The sequence below is a fragment of the Haliotis cracherodii genome, unplaced genomic scaffold, assembly GCF_022045235.1.
Source record: "Haliotis cracherodii isolate W230 unplaced genomic scaffold, xgHalCrac1.p SCAF_20, whole genome shotgun sequence".
NCBI lineage: Eukaryota > Metazoa > Mollusca > Gastropoda > Lepetellida > Haliotidae > Haliotis > Haliotis cracherodii.
In genome coordinates this window covers 1,276,455-1,300,975 of record NW_027266276.1, presented here as the reverse complement: position 1 = coordinate 1,300,975, position 24,521 = coordinate 1,276,455, and the positions used below count along the sequence as shown (strand labels likewise).

The 24,521-nt window shown below is 36.3% G+C and overlaps 1 protein-coding gene across 1 annotated transcript in view; it reads right to left on the bottom strand.

The window, feature by feature from the left end:
* LOC139470074 (polycomb group RING finger protein 2-like) overlaps positions 1-625 on the bottom strand; it is a 30,946-nt gene extending 30,321 nt beyond the window's left edge. The window contains exon 1 of the mRNA XM_071252363.1: positions 542-625. The gene's annotated coding sequence lies outside the window, so the exon portion shown is untranslated. The remainder of the gene's footprint in view (positions 1-541) is intronic.
* Between the last annotated feature and the right edge of the window lie 23,896 nt (positions 626-24,521).

Below are 24,521 nucleotides of genomic sequence, written 5' to 3'. Positions count from 1 at the left end.
CTTCAGTTGATTGGACTCACTGTAAAAACCTTGTCTTTGAAATTGTAGTATACCGCCTCTCACGAAATGAGAGTTACCCCCAAAGGGGAACATTCTGCGATCCTTAGCGGTGGTCCTTCGGGCTATCTAGTACATTGCACATGTGCTTTTCCATAAATCCAGTCCTAAGCCCTTATCACTACACATCCAAAACCAAACGATGCTTAAACAGCGATAGGTCAATTTGGCAAAGTATCAAAATATTCTGATCAACACACACAACGTAAAATATTTTCTAAGGTAACTACACAACCGTGAGAGTAGCAGACCCTTCCAAACAAATGCCGTTCACGGAGACGCCATAGCCAAGCTAAATTGTCAATCCCGACAGCGGGGCCCGTTCGTCTGCCGAGTCGAGAGAGACGCCATGTTGGATAGCCAGTTGTTAGCAAAGCAGACCGCTTCGGAATTGTCGCGCGTTCTGGAGCCCCAAACACGTCGTGAAATATTAAGATTTTACGAATTATTGTCGCAGAAGGATCATACTTCAAGTTGTACTTACTGTGTCGGTTGCTCGTTGCTTCTTTTATCCAGAAACACTGAAAATATCCGCCTCGTCTCGTAGCACCCGGGCCAGCAAATCGACTTTATCACGTGACTTGTCATAGAGCCAGCCGGTATTATTTACTTTGGTTTGTTATTTATAGACTCATAAAAATTCAGCCAATGAGAGCGCAGCTGGCCGATAGGCTCGAGAATATGTTGCTCTGTGATTGGCCAAGAGCTCAAAGGAGCACAGACATCGTAGAATGTGAGATTACAACGGAACAATGAGCGAAATCGCTGGCCCAGGGTCGCGTGCTGAAAAACACAGGGGTGTAGCGATAAAAAGATAAATTTTTAATCAGAGAGAATGAACGACACGGACGGGAAATGGCTTCAGAGAGATACTAAGGCCTTTTTTCATAACCATTATGTCAAATTTTCACGCGAAATAAATTCCCCAAGCCACGCCTTAGAGCCGTGTCGTGAAATATCTTGACGTTATTAGTCTTATATCGGTGGAAATGTAACAAAGAGGGAGAATACTTTATGACATAATGATTAATGAACGGAATATGATTTCTCATTAATATTTTGATCAGAAATTGTGTTTAGGCAACCCTTCAATTAAATCTAGGATAGGATCTTTATAAAATCAAAACGTCTTTTATCCATGAACAAAGAGCTTGGTTAAAATTCCCCAAAGAATATTTTCTCCCTGCATTATTTATTTCCACAGTGAAATACGATTATTTAAGTGAAACTTAAACCTAAATTAAATTCGCCCTTTAAAAGATTATAAAACTACCGGGATTCGTTTTTAATTATTTACCGGTCTTTAAAATTTAAATTATATATATCTTTAACTTTACGACACCTAACATCTGTTTTGAAATTCAACACTGCATTTTTAGGACGTATAACCAAGCATTAAAAGAACATAAACAAGGAGTCACACAATTTCAACTTCGTTTGAAACATTAAGTATTAATCCAAAAATTCTGTTCATACTATTCCAGGAACAAACCTGCTAAACCTTAAAATAATCAAAATGCATAACACAATTTGAGTTTACACAGAAAAGGTTTTGATATTGATTTTATCCAAATCTGGTGACAGGGGGTTTAACATTTAGCCATTCGTCATTGAATTATTTTCTTTACACACAAACTGCTTGTTGATTCCTTACGAAACTTGGATTATGTTGTATTTATAAATTTGATGGACCTTTCAGCGTATCCCAAACAAGTCATCACCTGATTGACAGTACGAGATTTAGCTCCTGTGCACTTTATCCAATTTTAGGACGCAAATAATTTCTGTCTATATAGTTTAATTTGTAAAATTAACTGACATAATGAAAAATCTATCGGGATACCATTGATATAAACATTCAGAATATATTTCTCGGGTAATTGTTAAATAAGTAGCGTCAGTCAAAATAATTAATAAATATCTATTCCATGTATCAAATAAAAAGCTAGACGAACCAGTTGGCCAATTTCAGTGTTCACTCAACTGTGAGAAAATCCTATATTGTGTTCAGTTTGAATTCCTTTTCTTAAGTTTGAATTTTATGGTAATATGTATCGTTGTAGTTATTTTTATGCATAAAAAAACACTTTATTCCCCAATATCCAGAACGATAGGTACGAGCTGTTGTAATATCAGTACTAAGTATCAGACGCTGTTGTCTATCCAGGTGCAAGAATGATTTTGAAACTTGAAGCAACACATCACTTCGTAGATTATTGTTTAAAAATGATGACAATTGATGTGATATGACGATCAAGAGAAAGGAACAATAGGTGTGGACCCTGCGCAACACCACATCTGTTACAACAAATTTGATTTTACTACCTGTCAGGGCCCATGTGTTGCGTTTGAAGATTACATGCCCGTGTCATTCAGAAACATGCAAGTGGTTTTAGTTTCCGATACATCCTATCAAATAAAGGCTGAATTATTCCTTTTTTTTTGTTAGCACGTGTGTCTTTACAAAAATAATCTTATATGTATAGGACAGCATAAACAATTAGCATGTCATTAAAAGTTAGATGTTAATTCTTTAAGTTAAAAAACAAACTTTCATAATATTTCTCAGCTGGAGGTCCCTCGCAATATATGGATTCAAAAATATTTGTCTCGTGCGTCAGAGAAATTCTATGACGATTTACACAGATAATGTTCAATGAATTTTTTGAATGATTTTTTGTTATTTTTATTAATATGAATACACCACGCTGCTTTCTACTCTTAACAAATAACTCGTGCAAAAGCAGCTTTGATCTTTGGTAATCTAATTATCAGTGTGTCGCCAAACTCGGCAGGGGCAGTTAAAGCTATTGTAGCCATTCGTATATATATTTACGTGACGGAAAACGTTCCGCATTTACAGTATCTATGAAAATAAGCTCAAAGGTTGATCTCTACTTTGTGTTCAAGCCTTGTGTTTCTACTTCGATGCTGTAGTACTTGTTGAATTGTTGAATATCGCCCAACACTGCATCAAAATACTAAAGGACACCAAAAGTATTGTCACGTCGATATTAAGCCCCAAAGTTAAAAATGATAGTTATCTCTCTGAAAAGAAATATGAGTTTCCATAGAATACGACATATTCAAGCTCGCAAAATATTGGCCGAAAATATTGTTTCTTAATATAACACCAAAGCAGGCCAGTAAATTATTATGTTAATATGAAAACCGAGTAAAAATAATCAAATCTAATTTCTACGATTACCCCGTGTTAAGATAAAGATTTCAACTATGCTAAGATAATAATCTAGGAAATTACAGTTGATATAGTTTCGTTTTATATTTTTGGTATGAGTGTTGAAGATTTGCATTGATCTTGCGTATGTACGGACCGTTTAATATCGTCGTGGGGGTGGAACGCCTTTGCTACCGCCTGTCTACCGCGGAGTGGTGTGAAAATATGACTCAAAGAGACGGATCTTCGTCTACATTGTAACGTCTTTATAGTGACCCGAAAATGCAGGTTTCTGGGTATGGCGCCCATGCGAAGGGCTTCGTCAAACTGAGGTGGTTTTTAATAACGTTAGCGTGTAATGACTGCTTGAAAACTTTGAAATGCAATGGCGGAGAGATGAATAGAGGCATTCCGCGTTATGGTACAAAATGCATTCAACTCTTGTAAATAATCGGCATTTTTATTAAAACTAACGTCTCTTGACTGGACCAAATACGCTTTGAAATGATTTTTATTTCGATTTTAACGCGTTTTCTGGTTTTTTTATGTCATTGATATTAAATAGGATTATAGAACATGGTAATAGTTACAGGTAATATTAGCAATGTACGAATTTTTAATCAAATTAAAAAAAATATTTTGTTATAACAATTGAGTTGATGTGATTTTCTTTCATAATAAAATTTTATGGTTCCTGATAGTCACAATGAGTAATGTGCCTCATGTTTTACGAGGTAGTTCAACAGATATGCAGACAACGAGAATCGATATAATACTGTTCCACTTTTGATAGGGGTACACAGATCTGATTCTCATAGTATGTCAATTATATATTTAATTTGAAGGACCTTTCTGATTATCCCTATTAAATGTTGAGTGATATATAGTCATCGGGACATATTGTCTTTGATTTCTGGAAACTTCCCATATATTTTTTCAGTACTTACATAGCCTTACTCAGTCATCATACCATTTCTGGGGAACTATATTGGAACCGCTGTTGTTATGTCGGAGGAGAACCTGATGTATTCGCCAGGCACAACTTATAGACGTTAGATTACGCGTGTCCTGTACGTTCATCCAAAATTTACTCTCGCGAGTTGTGATGGCACGAAATTATCAATAATATTTTGGAAATTTTATTTGAATGTGTGCCTGAGTATGAATTTTATTTTTCAGTCAGCGATGTTGCTGCTGAATCCACCTGCTAGCGAACATGGTCACATGTATATTTCACTCTCGGCGAAACTTTATTATATACCATATCTTCTTTATCGAAATATATTCTACACCGCGCTCATAAAATACATTTATTTTACCGGAAACAAAACGAAAAAAATATAATAAAGATATTTGTAGCTTAAGGTATGTTATTAATACAAGCCTAACACATTCTTTGTTTGTGGATTTTGTCATAGCAATAAGGGATTTCCACAGGATTCTTCGCCGCACTTCGATACAACCTTGCTGTGATAAATATAAACCGACTTGTTGAGTGAATCGTGTTGCGTTATACCGAAGTCACTACGACACGGTAAATACCACGGCAGGCGTTGTCAATTTCTTTTGACCTTGTATTTTAGCGGAAGGGATTCGGTCAGTAGGTCAAGTTTATTTGGCGCAGGGGGGTTTTCAGCACGTGAAGCCAGGCACGAAAAGAAAACTCTTTACAAATCGTTCAGACTTGGTGTCTACCCCCCTGTTTATAAACAATAAACCCTTCTGATAATAGCGGGAAGATTTATATGTCGACTTTATCTAGACGTCAACATGTGGACGATATCTTTTAAACTAAACATAATAAAACCGTAGATTTATAAGCGTTGACTGCATTTTCTGTTATCGTGTATAAAAAAACACCATGTTATATGAAATCTATTAAACGTATTAGAAAATATGTATGGTAAGAATCCACTTTTAATTTCTTTGCGGTTTTATCCATTTTTTAAAGCTAATCGTCAATCTGTTTACACGTGAAAACGGTACTAGATAGATGCTTATGATAACACATGTATCGTTGATTAGATAACGGAGATGAAACGTATTTTCATCTACTCGTATTCAATTTAATTTATTTCATACAAACATTATTAAGATATAAAACACAATCAGTAGAAAGTACGATATTGATTTTGATTTAATATCATCCACGAAAATCTATTAAAAAAAAATGTAGCGAAATTCGGAAAACTCCAACCGCGTAAATTTCTGTTTCCAACGTGAAATGTTTCGAAAAGTGTAGTCATAAAATTTCCTTTTTTCAATGAAGCACATTTACACAAAATTCATAAAACTTTGGAATCGTAATTATTGTACCTGAGTACATGCATAATTAACAAATCACCACCTTCAACCAGGAAGACACCTCACCAACGAGGGCTATACCGGATAATCGCTCTAACGAACCCCAAACTAATCCCCTGGGGGAATTTACCGCCATTGTTCAATATGAAAGATCCCTAAATCCGAAATTGACAATATCATTTTTTCTCATAGTTGAAACATTTTGACGCAACACAGTCATTTATCATTATTACACGTAGAGTGTCTCCGTGACGCCATAGCTGCACACTATCACCGGGACCCCTTATAATCTCAACAATTTAAATAGATACTCAGGGCATGTTATAATTTGTATGAATTAACTGTAATAATCTGCATTACATTTTTAACACGTTTTAGAGCAAGGTGTTGACGATTAAATCAACGTTTTTATTAAGGCGCTGTCGTGTTCTGATGTGATTGATGTGTTTTCTGCTGCAACGTATATAGTGAGCCTGCATACATTGAGTTTTTCAACGGTATCGAATTCACATTCACAATACATATATTTCAGAAATTAGATTGATAATGCATTACATCAATAATCGTGTTGTTTAACTAAGGCTAACAAAGGAAACAATTTTTTATCAATCGTTTCGATATGGAGACAACAAAAAATGACTGTTACGAAGGCGAAGCATTTTCAGTAGGTATGTATAATCCAAATACGTCATACAAATACACATACGTGGCTGTGTATAAATTGTCATTAAGTAGAATAACCAAAAAATAAAAAATAATGATAATAATCGATACTTTTGTATCAGCATGTGTTGATATATGATATAAAGGTATTGTAACACTTCTTTACACGTAAATATTGATCTAAATAAATAAATACAGACGTTGATATGTTTTCTCGGCAGTGAGAATAATTGTTTTTATTGACATGACACCTTCATATAAGAGCTCCATGTGCCGCCACACGTATTATAACAAGTGAGATTAATTTCATCATGCGGATTCATTTCATCAGTTCAAAAATAGGTATTTTATCTTTGTCATTTCGTCATATAGGATCCCAGAACTGTTTATTCACTAAAAACGACTACAATGTGGTTCTGTTGGTGAAGTCGATGACGTGGTAGCTTGTGAAGCATCGTAACCCGACGGCAAGGACGTTGCTCATTATATCAACCCCTTGTTTGTGAGGTCCATGATCGATTATTTACTGACCGTCGTGTATAGCTGGATGTCAACGATGTAAAACCACAAAGATACAAATACAACAACATCAAGACGTTTGCCGAGAACAAACATTGCAAAAACATATCCACTTGGAGAGATCTGTCAGCGATTTTGTGGTATTTTGTTACAGAAATGTCTTGTAGCTATGGAAATCGTTTTGTCGCTTTTATTATTTTTATTTTTTTAAATGATATCGAATATTTGTTCGTGGTTATTTTACTACATAAATACAATATAATTAATCTCTTAAAGATAATAACTTATGTTTATGTATATTTGAAATGGTATATGGGTTTCAAAGTTTTAATTTCAGTATGAATTGGATACTTTTAATTATGATAATATTAAACAGATAAACAAATAAAGTTTGCTTATCATATGGAGGACTGGAAAACAGCTGTTCACTGTGCAATTAAGGACGAAAACCAAGAGGCTACTCTGTACAGGCGTGTGGGGGAACGGGTCATGTTTCAAAGCGACCTGAAATCCAAACGTGTTAATTTCACAGGCGTTTGATACAAGGATCGTGTTCTACTTTGACAGAGGGTTTAACAGCCAATGGCTCATAATTATATCCACTCAAAATCCTCGGATTAAAAAGCCCGACATGATGTGGGGTTTTGTTGTAATAGGACACGTGGAAAAGATATGTTTTAATACTTGGTTGCTATCTTCATTAGAATGTATTTAGAAACAGAGATAGCTGCATATTGCTGTCATTATCACCACGTGATCACATGTTTATTTTCAGTTGCAGCTCTAATCTCTAGAAGTAGAAAGATTATCATATAGATGAAAAGTGTGTTATTTTGGCTTTTATTAATGTAAGTGAAAACACATTCGTAAGCTATGCTTTTTCATATGCAAAATCAAAGATAAAAGCTTTCGTATCATCACTTGGCGCAAATAGAGACCGGTTAACATATATGATTCTCAATTTTTTAGATAGAGAAATATTTAAATTGGTATGGGACTCTCACATTAACAGCATGAAGGTAAAACATAAATATGGAAAACCTTCGAATGCAAAGTTAATTCCCAAGCTGTCAAATATATCTACAGTAAACTACGGTTGTAACGAACTCAAAGGGACCACAAATTTTCGGTCCTAATAACCATAGTTCGTTATACGCATATATACAGCATATATGCAACAAATGGCCGGGACTAAAAAATAAGTTCGTTATTTCGGTCAGTTCGTTATTAGCGTGTTCGTTATAAACGTAGTTCACTGTACTAGTTCAAGTTTAGGATAGAGTCCGCTGTAGACATGGGTGGGAAAGTTTAATCCCCACTCCACCGTCTGACTGATGGACACCCGACTAATGGAGGTGAACTGAATAAAATACAGAAGAATTCAGTTGTTTATATTAAATCCTATTTCCTGAAACATACATTGAATAAAATGAGGCAAGACCAAATCAGATGATAGTTAATTCTATCTTGAATATTTCGTAACGACGTCACAGCATTGGTATTTGGGGTTATAGATCAAACATAGGTCTGTGTGTCGCACTGGACGAGAAGACGAACATTTTGGTAATTCGTCAATTATACGTAATGGATACATGTATCAACGTTTGAAACATTAAAACAATTTTAGAAAAACCGATGATATGAATTTTGTTGAGTCAATTTATTTGTATATTTTTAGAGGATTTATGATGTGTGTTTCGCTACAGCGTTTCCAAAAAATATTGATCGAATATGTATAGCCAGATAGCCCGTGCTGCATGATGTCAAATATTGTGAACTGTTCAGTGGACAAAATACAGCTGCAAATGGAATATATGCTTTGCGACATTCACGAACCTTACCTTAGCTTTGATCTGCAATATACATGTTTGAATAAAGTGAGATGATAGACACCTTTGCTATCTTCGCGCATCGGACTTGGGATTTAACAATTGATCTTTTGCGAATAAGACGACAGGAGAGATTAGACATATTTCCTCCTTGTATAGCGTTGCGAAGTAGTCCTTGATATCGTATGCTAATCATGTTAGGATCACGTGATATTGGCAACCGTCGGCTGAGCTACAGATATGAAAACTTACTGTCTTTATTAAACATTAAATAGCAATTACTGGACAAGGTTTAGTTGAACATGAAAATTATATGAGTATGTGTTTTTAAAGACGAAATATCTCCCAGCTGTTATTCTAATTCTAACTCTTGAACTGATTTATTTTATCAATAAATGCTTTTAGATAAGATAGACGCGTTTTAATGCGGTGTATAATGATGTCCGAGACATAAACGATAGCTGGGCTTTTTAACAGAAAAAGAATAGAACTTTTGACGATTGTCTCGTTTTCATATTCCAGTTTTGATGACATTTAGAAGTTGGAAAAAATATAAAGACCTGAAATCGTAAGGGAAAACAACTTCTTTACAGTTTTCGACGTTTCGGGGCTACCGGCCCCTTCATCCGGTTATTTATTATCCATAATAGTTGCATGTCTTCATCTGCAAATTTTATGTTATTGTTATTTTTCGCAAAATCAAAACTACTTCTTTTTTTTAAATAATTGTTCATCGCTTCAGTCAACAAGTCCACTTGAATAACAAATTACACTCGAAAATAATTATGAATTGACAATAAAATACCCCAGTAGATTCTTATCTTGAGAGAAACAAGCGAAGGTTCTACTCGAAACCGAGATTCACGAACAAAAACAACGGAGACAAACGAACATTCCCGAACGTGGACGGAAACTTATGACCAATTAATAAAGTATGTCTCGTATAAGTATCAAAGTGGGCTTATCGTCTTGGGAGCAATATACCACGGTCATTATCAAAGTAATAATTCATCTCACGACCTTTATGATAATGACCTTAGTGGCTAGCCACTTTGGCCGCTTATGGTCAGTACGAACAGCTGATTTATGACTCCCAGTGCAGTTCTACTCCGACCCCGCTGTCTTCTATAGCCATAAAACTGCTGGCTCCGCGGTGTAGTTGATAAACCAGACGTTTCTCTGTCAGCGTTGAGTGTTTTCAACGTACTTTTATATCTAGGGTTTATTTTACGCTTCTACAAGAGGTCGGATTTAGATACCGATGTTTTATGTCAGTCGGAGTACTCGCGCTGTAATACGGTGTAGTTCATTTTCTCGCTGTATCTCGGCCTATGGGGATAATTTCGGGATTTTATGACCTTTGAACTATTTGTATATCTGTGGAATGACCTGCGTGCGTTGGGTAGTTATTGAACCGGCTCTGGACTTAGGGATGGTGTATGACACCCATAGAGGGGGTAGGGTGGGGGTACTTATCATTTACAATGAGGAGATTAAAGGTTCTAAAACAATCGTTTGTAAAGAGAAACGGATATTTTAATGTACATGTGTTGGTAAATATATGTGCTTTGATTATTTAATCGCTTCACTGCACGCTAAACCGATTGACCGGGAGAGTTTGGTTAAATGTGAGGTGAAAGTGAGTGAGTGAGTTGGGCTTTGCCACGTTTAGGGAAAGCTTGGACAAATGCCTTTAAATACTACATCTGCACGTGCGTTTCATTCAGCTCGTGCTGGTAATGTATGCACGCTACATATGCTAAATTTAGCCTTAAAATAGTCACCAAACTGCCGATCCTCAGTCGGATTGTAACCACGTGATCAAAACTCGATGTTGTTTATCGCTAACAAAATGGAAAAACACACATTGTCGTTTTTGTCATTACTGTAAGTAATATTCATTTTCGGCGGAATAACTTATTTTCGCTTCATAAGTATTGGGTCACACGCAACTATCTCTGTTAATTAATCATCGCGAGATTTCTTGTTTTTATTTCCAGTGGGGAGGACTATAATACGCATGTTACAATCAGTAGTTGAATCAGTTGACTCTATGGTATATCAAATATTATGTATGGGTATTATGCAAATTGTGTGAATGGCGGATGCTACCTTTAGGACCGAATGTGCTTACCCTTTTCGCGAGCAACTAGTGTCATCACTGATTTTCAGTCATACACATCATTTTCATACCTATTCTGCATTTTACCCCCAACAGAATCTGTTTTGAAGACTGGATATTCTCTGGCGGTGACATTTTATATTATTAAAGTCCCTATATTACTTGATCTTCGCGAATTCGCTGTTGCGTAAAATTAGAACCATGGAAAGTATAATGAAATAATTATTCAACATCAACTTTGGAGATAGGATAGGCTGAAACGCGGCGAGTAACGCCTGTCCCGTTACGATTCAGATGCCAAACAATTTGTATTGAAGTGTCTTCCACTGATCCTATGACATGGATAGAAAAGAACCTGTTCTTCTCGTGTCTATCTATCTGTCGTATTATGACGGGCTGATCCATTAAGCGGTGTCATGATGTTTTAACTGCTGCTGATAACTTCATTTAATTTCATTTTAGCGAAATAATTATTCACGATATCTTCTTGTAAAAATATCTGAAATATTGTCTCTCAACAACAAACTGATCATGAAACTATAATTTTCGAAATTTTGTTTATCGTTTTAATGCCGTACACAGACATATCCTAGTTTTTTACGTCGGCTTGTTAATAATCCAGGCTGGACCAGACAATCCAGTGATTACTATTGGGAGGAACGGTCCACACCATAATGGTGACACGCAATGACCCAAGTCATCCAAGCCACTTAGTCGCCTCTTACGACCAGCATGGATTGTTTGGGACCTATTCTAACCCGGAATCCCCACTTTGTCTGACCATGTCTGAAAACGACCTTGGCAGCGTATAAGTACACTGTGTCGACTGCTTGGGGCTCAAGAAGTACCCCCCCACACACACACACCCACCCCACCCCCAATTGTTAGCGAATGTGTGGACATTGCTTGAAAATATATCAGACTTTAGACTAATATATGATGTAAAACTGTACTCCCAGGCATTTATTATATGTACAGTTTATGTACACATATTTATTTATTTTTTGTGTTCAGGGTCTGCGGCCATATTTTACGTATCTTAGTTTTTTATTGTTATTTTCTTTGTATATGTATCCTGTTTATTCTTGCACAGATTGAAACGTACATAATCTTTTTCCACTGATTGGGTCGTAATTTGTGCACTGAGTCGCGTGTAATATATTTACAATGATTGAGCTGTACAGTATTTCTTTACAATATCACAATGATTGGGCCGTACAAAATATCTTTACAATGATCGGTACACATTTTGTGAGTCGGAAATAATATTTCAACAATGATTGGGCCCAAAATATTTCTTTGCAATTATGGTTGTCTATTACAGCGTTTTTTTAAGTTATTTGTCTGTACAGTAAATATATGTTTACAGTAATTTGATCGTTTATTATATTTTTACACTGATTGGGACGTACAGTAGATTTTTAAAACGATCTGGTCGTGAAGTATTTTTTCACAATCATTATGTCGCACAGTAGATTATATTCGACACAAATACATTTAAACAACTAAGTTAAAAAACAACATCACCTTCTATAATAAACGCTTTTATATGTGACATTATATCAAGTAATTCTTCAAAGGCGCGACACTGGTAGCTGATTTGTGTAGGCTTCGCATATCCCTGCGCAGATCTCCCATGCCGATGATAGGTTTGGATTGAAAGATTATCTACGCCTTGGTCAGAAGACTCCAGTTCAGTTTTTAGATGCTGTGGGCCACCTCCTGAAACTTGCCTAAAGACCATAGTCTGACAACAGGATGAACCGAGTATGACGTTGTGTACATATCATGACTAAATTTAATATATGTGTATATACATCTGATGTAACAGCCAAATCTGAGATGAACGTTTGTAAAATAAGTACATCTGACTTAACACGTCTTTTTGTTTTGTTATATCTTGATGTTTAGCTATGGGTCATTCCATTATCAATCAAGGTAACAGCATTGCACTTTGATGTGTACTCAACCAAAAATGTTGTTATCTTAAGGTGTCTAACAACTGGCTGTCTAACTAATGGGAGGACACCGTTCGGATCTTAGTATTTATACCTGCACAAGGTGGTCACTGAAGTGGCAACACGTACATCGCGTTGGTCAATACTATCACACTAAGCGGCATTAATTAACGAATGCCTGGTATCATCGTTATTTGATAGTGATCAATAAGAATCATGCTTATAATAATAATAATAATAAGAAGAAGAAGAGGAGGAGGAAGAAGAATTCTTATAAAGCGCTAGCCTCCACGCAGCAAAACATGGCCAAAGCCCTGACAACACACATACATGTACATCTGTAAACCAGAGTTAAATTGCAAAATTATCAAACAAATATCAAGTGATGGGGTTGTTCTGAGAGCAGTTGGAATATCTGTCCATTTTTTAGCAGCAGTTACTTGAAACGTTTGGGCAACAAATGATTTAAGTTTCCATGTGTGTGACCAGCTGAAGCTTGTCACCAGACTGCAAGTTCCTCGATGACTGGGACAAGGGCGTTGAGATAAGATGGAGCTGTTTCATGTACACGCTTGCATTTGGAAGTCAACTTCGCAATAGGCAGCAAATAAAGGGATCGCTATGTGACTTTGTATGTCCCCACCAGCAGACTGTTACAATAGTCTAGTCTAGATAAGACTAGTGATCGTACATGCGCTGCTGAGGCACCCGCTGTGGCATTATACAGTCCGAGTCGCACAAAGGACTATGCTCTTTGCAGAGATTCTTACGACTATGGAAAAGGTTTTGTCGCTTATATTCACACGACCTTCTTCCTTTGAAAGACATTGATATACGTCATCTGTGTACTTTAGTAACTGACCCGTGAAGATCCGGGGTAGAATATGTCTTCAGAAACCCATGCTTGCTGTAAAAGGCGACTTTACTTGTCGTAAGAGGCGACTAACGGGATCGGGTGGTCAGGCTCGCTGACTTGGTTGATGCATGTCATCGTATCCCATTTGCATGGATCGATGCTCTTGATTGTCAGGCCCAGACTCGATTATTTACAGACCTCAGTCATATAGCTGAGGTCGGCGTTAAACAACAAACAAAAAAAAAAACTTTAATAATTTAATCCTACTTTCGGAAACTTACATAACTGGGATCCTGCAGGGATATGTTCTAGGTCACATTGAATTTGTTAAAACGAACAATATGCTAATTTGCTCAATACCAGCCTCCAAATAGGCTAAATATAAATAGTACCTAAATCAATATAAGTTAGGTGTCGCAACCCACAAAAAGAAGCATGATTTGGAATACAAATATAATACTTTGACTTGCCTCTCTGTGCGTTTGTGGCGGGTGCAACCGGTAGGGCAGGATACGCGCACCTTTTCCCGAACACCTGGTATCATCAATGGTTAATAGTGATTCATGGACACGTGCTTATGGGGTCTTCGAAGTCGTTCATCGGTCTCTGCTTGTGATTGTGGAAACGGATTTGACGCTTTTATTGTTAAACATGTTTCTGTTTGGAACCAGGTGCTCGATAAGGTATGACATAAATAGACAGAATGAAGCACAACCTTTATTATGGCAATATAAGGTTAATGTCACGGCGCTAGGTATTATTATCTTTAACCATTATTCGTTTAAAAAGACCCTGAAATTTCATTCATGAACACCCTGTCCCAACCCCAACTCCCTAACACCACGGCGACAAAGAAGAAAGACGAGATAGATATCTGAAAATCAAGTAAGTCATATGCATTTAGAAAATGCCCGTTCCTTGAGATTTTAATATGCACACGTCGACAAATGTATTCATATACCAGGACGCATGTCAACATATTGATACATTTCATCATATATATAGAGTCTTCAATATGGATTTAGGTATATTTTATTTTTCTAAACCATGTAGACATCGTAGAAATTATCATTATAATGATGTTCATCTTCCATATCGTTTTCACAAATCGGGCAAATTCTGTCAATAAGTTTTATATCAATTTAATCCACCTTCCTTAGTTGTATTATTCTTAATTTACTTAAATTTATTCTTTGTATGTCATAATATCAACATCAGTTATATATGTGTTTGAATTGTTAAATTATTATGATACTATAATTCATATAATAGGATAGAGCCTTGTATAGCTATTTAATATTAATATTAATATTATTGTTATTGTTGTTGTTGTTGTTGTTGTTGTTGTAATGAACAAATCAGATACTATCATTGCACTCACTGATGAGTGAGTCAGGTCAAAGGTTACGTAGCATCGGTATGGTTTCAGCCACAAGGAGAAGAGAACATGTTCGGGAATTAAAACCACATGTCACGAATAATTCAAGTTATATATAAAAGCAATTTGACAAACAATTTTAGCAGTTACATTTAGATCTTTGTATGCTATGTTGTGTTCACGTGAAGCATATTTCCAAGCTAGCAGTACACGTTACTCCTCATTGTTTCTTTATGTGGCCTTGTTTGTTACCATCAGCATTATTCAGATGGATGCCGGTCTTACGTTATTAAACAAGGTACACTTTTCACACACCGTTTTAGGGATGTTGATTTCATGTGTGAATTAAACAAGAAATGATACCAATTTTATCTGATAAATCATTAAATTGTTCTTGACCTAATCATGCGACACTATACTTCATTTCAGAGACGGACAAATGAATGTCATTGAACAATTACTAATAAGGAAGTTGGTGAGTGAATGTTGTTTTACGCTAAATTCAACAAGGTAGCAATACGGCGGCGGCCTGTACATTAGCGAGTTTGGGCCAGATAAACCAGTGACTGATCAAGGATGAAAGCTATAGGGTTATGATACACGCCATCAGTCAAATCGCTGTCTCTGTCCACCCGATCCATTAGAATCGCTTTTACGACACGCATGCGTTGCCGGGGACCTGGTTTAACCCTAAGTTACTGTTATGGAGTATGTAAAGCATATTTATTCTTATTTAACTTACAAATGTTTTGAATTTATTTCTTCACAGGATGATGTTGAAAAAAAAAAACCAGACGTTTTTGAACGGCCCTTAACGTCAATAACAAACCAGTTCAATAATAATCTTTTCATCGTTGGCAGGTTTCCAAGCCCCTATCCGTTTCAAAAGTTAAAAAACGGAAAAATGAAAACCTCAAACGAAGTGAGAGATCCCAGAAAGCAACCATTGAGGCTAATTTGGGCTTTGAAAGCATGACATTATAATGAGAACACGATATCTGGAGCTGTAGATTTCATCAGCTGGGGTGAAATGCCTTGCCTTGGAAAAGTTGTTGAAGCTCAGCCCTGTTGTTACCTAATCAAATTGGAGCGTGATAACTTGAACAGCCGTAAATTCAAAATGCTAATGTTTAGGGTAAAAGCGGAGTTAAAATCAAATTAAAATATCATTATGATTGTTATCGTCTACACGTGTTATGAAAATTATTTTAGAAATGTTTTCCATGCTTTACATGCGAACATACAGGATTTGGTGTCTGCACCGCTTCCCATTGTGAGCTGTGTGGCAGGAATAATAAAACATTTCAGTCATACCTTACTGTTTATTATGTTTTCAATGGCGTTTTTTATGCATTAAAAGCATGTATCATAATAACTATCACTTATAGTGAAACGTTTCACTGAATAAAAAGCTAGGTTTTCGACGTTTTTGAAAATGAGGAATCTAGCACATGGTAAATAGATTTTGACACTAATTCTTAGCGAGAAGTCAGATTTATATATGACGGCGGTAGGTGGAGAGGGTTGGTAAGTCGTGGCTGATACGATTATTCTCTAAATTTACGAAACAAAGTTTTAATTATATTTGCATGTGCATTGACCAACGACCTATTAAAGAGGTATGTTTGTGTGATAGTATATATATTTCACTTTCCAGAAAGAATAGTACGTCCTTTAATAACAGACAAATAGAAATTATCTCTGCTTTACAAAATATTCAGTTTATACCTGTTCATTGTTGTCGTGATTTCTTTTATTGATGAGGAAGTTATTAAATATATTTTCACTGCTCTCAGAACATTTCAATTTTCGTCTGGAGGCACCAAGGCTTCGCTTGTTGTTTTCGTGCGACCAGTGAACGTTTTAACCACAAGGTCACCCCCTGACCCATATAATTTGATGACATTAAGAAATATATTTCTCTGATAATCCGACACAACGCAATTCACCCTTGTCGACACAATAACCGGCCCGGTCGTGACGGGATTTATTTGAAATTGCTTTTTCTCGCTAAGATTACAATTTCGGGTTTGATTCCGTCGTAGAATTTAGATGCCACCGCTTTTTACGTGGCCGAAATTTGCTGGGTAGCTTAATGTCTGCGATACAAATGGTAACTGAGCTCGCGGCAGAGGATTTTGATTACTCTGAGATTTAATCCCAGAGACGGCAGCGGCAATCACGTTCACATGGGTTAAAGGCTAATCTTGCAATTACAATTACATATTTTTGTATTGAATATATTTAATGCATCATTTTTAATTTTTGGAACATCTCTGATCACCCAACGCCCGTATATAAAGATGTGACGTCTAATTCTATGGCGCGGAATCATGAAATTATAATTATTTCAGGTCAGATTTCCCGAAAGAATATTATAACATCACAGATGATTAACTGAACAGGAAACATATAAATACTGGATTCAATGAGCAAGAGGCTGACAACCTTCTTATCGAATTAACACACTCCAAACTACAATAGTTTCCGCAATGTTCGAGTCCGGCATAGCTTTTCTATAAACATGGTTGTAAACTAAGATTGTTTGCGCCAAATATTATCTCACTAAATTTGCCCCCATTTTTGTTATAATCACAACTCTGTTCGTTTGATTAATATTCCGTAACACCAGTCACGTGACTTGGACAATGGTTTCGCGTGAGTCACAACGCGCCTTCTTCGCAATATGAGTAATGAGACCTCCCTTGCACGTGGAGCACGAGCCCTTCTTCTGATTGGCCATTACATGCATGTGCAAAGCTTAGTATTATGCAGGTCACGTGAGCCTGTCTATGATTTCTTATTGAAAAGATGGATTGTGAAATCGCACGAAACGAAAGGGTAAGGGGTGTTTTAAGAGTCTCTTTGTGAAAGCCGAAACTGGCACCGTCGAGAAAGGGGTTCGTTTCGTCTGAAACTTTGAAAGACTTCAAAAGGTTTCTCAATTTTGAAAATTTGAGCTTATTGATGAGTCGAGGCCGTCTTTTCATGTCAACGGAAATCTAATTTTGTTTACTGTCTTCATTAAAGCACATTAATCAAAATTGAAATATTCTTCCATGATGAAATGCGTATAATTAATTCATTTTTTATTATTTTTTTACGCATGTGAAAGGGGAGTTGGGATTGGGAACTTGGGTGCACTTGCGCTTCGTCCAGTCAGTGTGCACATGTTCGAGTATGATACGCTACTCAAACTACATCTTCAAGCAAACCCATTTCACAAATTAATTTTACTGTAATGCCCCTGTGACGTTCTCTGATTCTAATCATAACTAACTCTGAAACCAAAGTGTAATTATGTTTCCTCATGGCCAATAGCAGTACCATTTCTGGGAGGATCCACATATTCCCGTGCAGGTTATTATAACAGCAATGAAACGGTTTTCTTGACAATAAATGTTATCCTTGTCGGGTAATCATTAAATTAAATCGGAAATTTAATTTAATTTATTGATTCATTTCGATTGCATTGGCTTATATAATATAGATTTAAGCAAAAACAATATAAACAATATTTTCATACAGAGTGATTAAGTATTGTTTTACACCGCATTTAGCAATATTCAACTACTACTACTACTAATAATAATAATAATAATAAACATAATAATAATAATAATAATAATGATAATAATAATTAAAAGAAGCTACCAAACCCATTTCATGTCGATAAGTAATCCCTGCTGCAAGCCAGAGTTTAATCGTGCTACTCAGACTTTATCATACATAACCAAATAGTAAAACAATAAATAGATAAAGACATATAGACAATAGACAATAGAAATAGATAAAGACTTTTATTACTTGACCGTGAGGAGATCACCCGTTTGATAAACATACAGCTGTATTACACATTGTGTAATACCAAAGCGCGTGTTGATGTACTGCGGGAACAAGTTTCACGAACAAATATTGAAAACTCTCAACATCCCTGGGCTTATTCAACGACATTGTGTGTAGACATGATAGATCACTTAGAGGAGCTAATGCACACTCGATGACCTCAACAACCCTGTTGCTAGGCTGACGTCACATGGCATTGTTTCGCCGGTGGATCTTGCAAAACAATTCCACAAATTACGTCAAAAGGTAGTGTGGCGTGATTGTAAACTTGGTGGAGCCGGGCTCCGTCCCACCCGGCGATCGTAGCGCAACGACAGTCGTACGTCTATGTATGATCATGTATATGGGAGTTATGGATAACCCTTGTGCTTCGATAGCTTTGTCGAACGGACCCCTAAATTCTAAAGGTGGGCTGTTGTATGGTATTAAACCAGTACCTGTCAACTTTGACGTGTTTGAATTTCTATTCTGTTAAACTCAGTTGGATTATTCTGTGGATCGCGTAGATGTCTACCTATTCAAACACGGCAGTGAAATTCTAAAAAAAAGTTATAAACGGCAAGTAATACATGAAATACTAAACTCGCTCCCGTGTAATACCAATATAATGAAACTCGTGAATATTCTCTCGTCAGATACCCGAACTGTTCATTCGTTTCATAAACTTGGTATTACACGGGAGCTCGTTTAGTATTCTATATACATATTATATGCTAAAATAAAACAATTGATACGTCCATGTGTTAATGCCATTATATAAACCATAGAGAACACGAGAGAATAACACGTGTCTATTAATAAGCGCTACACAAAGGTTTACATATTCACTGATCCACTTGTATGAAACAATCCTACATGCAGCTACATAAACCATAATTACACAGTTGTATTGATGCAGGATATAGTGACCAACAGTTTGATACAATACCCGGTATATTTATATGCAACACATGACACCTACATCCACTGGTAAGTTTATGCACAGAAATATAGAGAATTCACTATGAGCAGATAAAGCTGTATAAAACAACCGATGTATACATTCATTTATAATTCTATCACATCTATGTTTAAATACGTCTAGTTAGGAAGCTATATATGAAACAACGGATACATGTACATTTATAAATGGAAATACAACAACTGATATATGCATGCATTGATACAGCTATATACACTGTCGGGGAAAAGAATGTATACGTTTTAAAACTGGATTTGATCAAAACATTACCAAAACAATCGCCCAAACACTGCAAATTTAAGGTCCAAAACACATCAAATACATCACCATCGAATAACCATTTCTTGTATTTTCATTTTTGGTCAATATAAAAATATAGATTTTTTTGCCAGGCAGTATATGTGGCTGTTGTTTGTTGTTTAACACCGCACCTTTCCAGCAACATGTCGATGGCCGGTCAATATTTCGGTCTGGACCAGGCAATCCATTATCGTGTGAGCAACGATCCACCTCGTCAAGCTACGACGTCACTATCAGCACAGGCTGCTAGGGACCACTCGAAAATGGAATCCCTATGGGGAATAATTACATATAACACGTGTGAATATACCACATGTTGTGCATGTCCATCAGGGCGGTTTTGCTAGTATTCCAAATATTTATAACAAGTAATGTATACATGCCCGTATACTCATATACTACGTGGTATATATTTATGATATAATAAACCCTTATAATAATTTTTTATATAATGCATTAATACACATATATAACAAATCATCCATACATACACATATATACATATAAAACACTTATATAGGAATATATAACTTGTTATAGACACATGCAGTGACATAACTATAACACAGCGTACATATACATGCACTGATATATACACACCGACATACATACATGCACTGATATATACACACCGACATACATATATGCACTGATATATACACACCGACATACATATATGCACTGATATATACACACCGACCTACATACATGCACTGATATATACACACCGACATACATATATGCACTGATATATACACACCGACATACATACATGCACTGATATATACAAACCAACATACACACATGCACTGATATACACAAACCAACATACATACATGCACTGATATATACACACCGACATACATACATGCACTGATATATACACACCGACATACATATATGCACTGATATATACACACCAACATACATACATGCACTGACATATACACACCAACATACATACATGCACTAATATATACAAACCAACATACATACATGCACTGATATATACACACCGACATACATACATGCACTGACATATACACACCAACATACATACATGCACTGATATATACACACCGACATACATACATGCACTGATTTATACACACCAACATACACACATGCACTGATATATACACACCAACATACATACATGCACTGATATTAACACCGACATACATACATGCACTGATAAATACACACCAACATACATACATGCACTGATATATACACACCGACATACATCCATGCACTGATATATACACACCGACATACATCCATGCACTGATATATACACACCAACATGCAGACATGAAATGATACATATAAACCAACATATATACATGCACTGGAAAACACACAAACCAACATATATACATGCACTGACAAACATAAACCAACATATATGCATGCAATGTTACACACACACACACCAAGATATATCCATACACTGATACACACACGAAGATACACACACTGATACACACACGAAGATACACACACTGATACACACACCAAGATACACACACTGATACACACACAAAGATATATACACACACTGATACACACACAAAGATATATACACACACTGATACACACACAAAGATATATACATACACTGATACACACACCAAGATATATACATACACTGATACACACACCAAGATATATACATACTCTGATACACACACCAAGATATATACATACACTGATACACACACCAAGATATATCCATACACTGATACACACACCAAGATATATACATACACTGATAAACACACCAAGATATATACACACACTGATACACACACCAAGATATATACATACACTGATACACAAACCAAGATATATACACACACTGATACACACACCAAGATATATACATACACTGATACACAAACCAAGATATATCCATACACTGATACACACACCAAGATATATACACACACTGATAAACACACCAAGATATATACACACACTGGAAACACACACCAAGATATATCCATACACTGATACAGAAACCAAGATATATCCATACACTGATACACACACCAAGATATATCCATACACTGATACACACACCAAGATATATACACACACTGATAAACACACCAAGATATATACACACACTGATACACACACCAAGGAATATACATGTACTGACTCACACACCAAGATATATACACACACTGATACACACACCAAGATATATACATACACTGATACACAAACCAAGGTATATACATACACTGATACACAAACCAAGATATATACACACACTGATACACAAACCAAGATATATCCATACACTGATACACACACCAAGATATATACATGTACTGACTCACACACCAAGATATATACACACACTGATACACACACCAACATATATACACACACTGATACACACACCAACATATATCCATACACTGATACACAAACCAAGATATATACATACACTGATACACACACCAAGATATATACACACACTGATACACAAACCAAAGATATATACACACACTGATACACACACCAACATATATACACACACTGATACACACACCAACATATATCCATACACTGATACACAAACCAAGATATATACACACACTGATACACAAACCAAGATATATACACACACTGATACACACACCAAGATATATACATACTCTGATACACACACAAACATATATACATACACTGGTACACGGAACAAGATATATGCATACTCTGATACACACACCACGATATATACATACTCTGATACACACACAAAGATATGTACATACACTGATACACACAACAAATTTATATACACACACTGATGCACACACCAAGATATATAAATACACTGATACACACACCAAGATATATACACACACTGATACACACACCAAGATATATACATACACTGATATACACACCAAGATATATACACACACTGATACACATAAACCAACACATATACACGTACTGACTCACACAACAACATATACACATGCACTGACTCACACACCAACATATACACATGCACTGACTCACACAACAACATATACACATGCACTGACACACACACACCAACATATACACATGCACTGACACACACAACAACATATACACATGCACTGACTCACACACCAACATATACACATGCACTGATTCACACAACATATACACATGCACTGACTCACACAACAACATATACACATGCACTGACACACACAACAACATATACACATGCACTGACTCACACAACAACATATACACATGCACTGACACACACACCAACATATACACATGCACTGACACACATAACAACATATACACATGCACTGACACACACACCAACATATACACATGCACTGACACACACAACAACATATACGCATGCACTGACTCACACAACAACATATACACATGCACTGACTCACACAACATATACACATGCACTGACTCACACAACAACATATACACATGCACTGACACACACAACAACATATACACATGCACTGACTCACACAACAACATATACACATGCACTGACACACACAACAACATATACACATGCACTGAGACACACACAAACAATATACACATGCACTGACTCACACAACAACATATACACATGCACTGACTCACACAACAACATATACACATGCACTGACACACACAACAACATATTCACATGCACTGACTCACACACCAACATATACACATGCACTGATTCACACAACAACATATACACATGCACTGATTCACACAACAACATATACACATGCACTGACTCACACACCAACATATACACATGCACTGACTCACACAACAACATATACACATGCACTGACACACACAACAATATATACACATGCACTGACTCACACAACAACATATACACATGCACTGACACACACAACAACATATACACATGCACTGACTCACACACCAACATAAACACATGCACTGACTCACACAACAGCACTTGCCCTCAGATATTTGGTGAAGTCATTATTTCCCCAAACCGCGTCCTTTATCTCAGAACCCAGACAGCGCATGCCTGTATTTATCTCGCTCATTTATCTCCTTATCTCGAACTTATCTCTGCTCCTCTACTTCGGGATATAGGGAGCTGGTGAAGAGACGACGTAGAGGCAGGCTGTGGCGATATAATCGGCATGTGGACCTGCCTTTGTAGAATCACTCTTCTATGATAAGGGAAAACAAAGCCGTGGACGGCCAGGGCATTGTTTTTGGACGCTTCTGTTAGACACTTTTCTTTTCTTAAAGGTGGAGTCCTACAATTTTAATTCTGTATCACAACATCCTGAATATCACGTGAACATATTATGTGTGTACCATCTGGGGCCAGTTTATTTTTCCAGTATATCTGGATAATTTGATTCTTTCAAAACAAATCCGTGTTTCAGTATGCAAAGAAATCTGTTATTGTAAAACCAATTCTCATTTCCGAGCATGTTATCCGTGTTAAGAATGAATCGGGGGTAGAATAACCTGACTGAAAAATATCCCTTGGATTTAATTCCTTTATA